This window comes from Bactrocera latifrons, unplaced genomic scaffold (genome assembly GCF_001853355.1).
Source record: "Bactrocera latifrons isolate USDA-ARS-PBARC rearing strain unplaced genomic scaffold, ASM185335v1 scaffold_1503, whole genome shotgun sequence".
NCBI classification, from domain to species: Eukaryota; Metazoa; Arthropoda; class Insecta; order Diptera; family Tephritidae; genus Bactrocera; species Bactrocera latifrons.
Genome location: NW_017534968.1, coordinates 23,473 through 26,921, shown reverse-complemented (window position 1 = coordinate 26,921; position 3,449 = coordinate 23,473).

The window sequence follows — 3,449 nt, the reverse complement described above, 5'->3', positions numbered from 1 at the left end:
GAGCATCAAATATATTTGCAAGTATGTGAATAAAGGTAGTGATATGGCTGTATTTGGGGTTGAAAATACCGATGTAAATGCTCCTCCGGTTAATAAAGATGATGAAATAACACTTTATCAAATTGGCCGATACATCAGCTCCAATGAAGCTGTTTGGCGTATCTTTGGTTTTCCAATTCATGAACGAGACCCAGCAGTTACTCATTTAGCCGTCCATCTTGAAAACGGCCAGCGCGTATATTTCACGAGCGAGACAGCGGTTGATCGTGCTATAAATCCACCAAAAACTATACTCACTGAATTTTTTTAATTGTGTTATCGTGCGGATGCTTTTGGTGCTTTCGCACGCACACTGCTCTATTCAGAAGTACCACGCTATTTCACATGGGCTGCTCCAAAAAAATGGATGCCACGCAAGCGAGTATTTGCGGTCAATCCAAGGCAGACTGAGTACTTTTATCTTCGATTGTTATTTTTTAATATCACTGGCCCATTATCATTTCGAGATATACGTAAAGTAAATGGACAGCAGTATCCAACGTATAAAGATGCATGCCTTGCACTTGGCTTGCTCGAAGACGACAACCAATGGGAATGTATGCTTACTGAAGCAGGATTGAACTGTACAGCTAATCAAATTCGGTTACTATTCGCTATAGTGTTGACTACATGTTTTCCGGCCCGAGCAGAGACATTATGGGATATTCACAAAGATTCCATGACTGATGATATATTGCATCAACATCATACACGGTGTAACGATCTTACGATAGCATTCAGTGACGCCATGTACAATCAAGCATTGATTGCGGTTGAAGATCTTTGCATTATGATTGCYAACTTACCACTCTGTCATTTCGGTATGAATTCGCCAAATCGAGGTGCAACTGATTTAGTGAACACTKAAATGAATCGTGAACTGCAGTACAACACTGTAGAAATGGCGGCGATTGTTATTCGCAATGTTCCACTAATGAATGAGGATCAAAGAACCATTTACGATTTAGTTCGTTTGTATTAGCGAGTGATGGGATAACAAAAAATATTGTACACTCTATTGCATTAAGGGATTAATCTTATTTTTTTGTAGTACTGTCATAATTAACGATATGTATATAATTTAAAAAATCAATTTTAATAAATTAAAAAAATAAATGTTTAGTAGTTTGTTATTTTTATATTTCCTCACCGTTCACAGCGCTCCATACCTCTCCCACTTATATACCACTTCCTTACACACTTACAATTAGTTACTTATTTAGTTATAGCGGAATACTCTCTAAAAAGTATTTATATGACAAAACAACGTTTGTCGGGTCAGCTAGTTATTATATATTATTCTATTTATTATTATTATTATTATTATTATTATTTCTAGCGTATAAGTAGACTCATCCTTGGGTTATGCGTTGTGTTTATTTAAATTTGAATTTTAATACATTTATTACTGGTCGATTTTTTGACCAGCAACTTTGAAAAGTCACCAAATCGAAAATGTAAGAGATATGTTGTGAAATCAATAATTGTATACGATTTTGTATCTTTCTAACCTTGACAAAAATTTTTCTGTCAGTAATTTATTCAATTTTTTTTAAATTTATCTGATTATCGGAATACCTTTTTTCCACCTCTCGATTTATTGTAATGTTTGTCGCATATTTTGCGCAAAATGTATTTTTTACCATATTGGTTGTAATTAAGAATAATTASGAATGTACGAAATTAACTGGCTGATAAATCGAACACCAGCCGAAAATGATACGACTAATTTTTCCACTTCATTATTTTTGCTACGTATGATCTTCAATGTTCCAAATGGCTAATGACCCCCAATATACTTTGAATTTATTAAAAAACTTACTTGCTGACTTTATTGATTGCTGAGTTATTCTTCAACCGAATAACCACAGAAAGTATCACAATCAAAAACATACGGGGCAGGGTGTCGCCTTGCAATGTATTTAGTTTTTCATGATTACGTGTCAGAAAAAGAAAAAACCGACTGAATATTTGTTTCCACGTCATGAAAAATTCAATAACTTTCTTTCTAGATAATTCTGGAATTGAATTTTCCTGAAGCTTCTTAAGTCACGAATATGAAAAAACCCTTCCAGGCAGTGGTTAGTCGATTGTCTGAACAGGTCTTCCAGTGTGCTTTGCAGGTATATTGACAGTGAAATTTCGAGTTTTCTTAAAGAGTCAAAGAGAGATAGAAGAGATTATGGGGCACGCTGATAATGAAATCTTGCCTCCAGAAATTACAGATACAGTAAGCCACACGGAAAATATCGATGATACTAAACGATGGAAGTGCGTTTCTGTCTCACGAACAGTTGGCCACATTGAATTTTCTTGGGCGTACAATGAAGACAATCCGAATTCCACCCATCCAAACATAGCAGAAAAAAGGTCAATATGTTTAACCAAAAATGAACTAAAGCAAAAAAGATTAAATACTTCCACGAGATTCCGGTGAACAAGGAGATTGACAAAATGAACAAACTATACAGCAAATATGGTATGTATTGCAATTTGGCCGCAATTGTGAACACTTGGAAAATTCTTTGTGTTCTCGTCAAATATGAAAAGGGAATACCGCGCACCTCCGAAAAATATATGACACAACAGTATCATTGGATCAACTTCTAATGAGAATACCATCGGTTTCGACTTCGGAGACCAAATTCAAAATCCGAAGATACTGCCGCTCTGAAAATTGTTCGTAAAGACAAAGTTGGACATGACATTGCCAAATTAGGGAAGCTTCGTCGTTGTCAAAATTATCGCAAACGTTGGTCATATAAATGCACTAAATGTGACTTAGCGCTACAATGAAACACAAAAATCAATTCCACAAATTGACCTTTCAAGAAAATTTTATCAAAATTCATTGAGGGATAAACACTAACAAAACACTTTTTTACTTTAGTAAGTATCGTTTTTGGATGATGGTCAAATTATCGACCACATTTCCGTGGCTAAACGCTCAATGTTAAATTCTCTTAAAGCATCGAGTTATTTTCATTATAAGCAGAACATAAAATTTCAATGAAATCAAAGCAGGGGATTTAGATGCCGCAGGAAATGGGTAAATAAGTGCATTCCAATATGCTGGCGAATTCCTACGCAATATTATTAAGTATTTTTTGTGCTTAGTTCCGTTCGGTTATATAGGGATAATTAGCGGGTAATAAAATTAAGATATATGTGCGTGTAGGTACGAGAGGATGCCAAAAGCAACGCTACTTGGCTCTCAAAAAATGTATTGTATGTGSTTATGTATATAAATGTAACAGGGGTATTCAGACCGAACTTGTTATTCCAGTAGTTCGTTAGTTGATACYTCGTTAAAACACTTAACTGCGAACATACTTTTTGCTGTACATCAGTAGTGTGTTTCAGTAACCCACTTCGATCGATGTTCTCGACTCAAATTCTCGATTTGACGT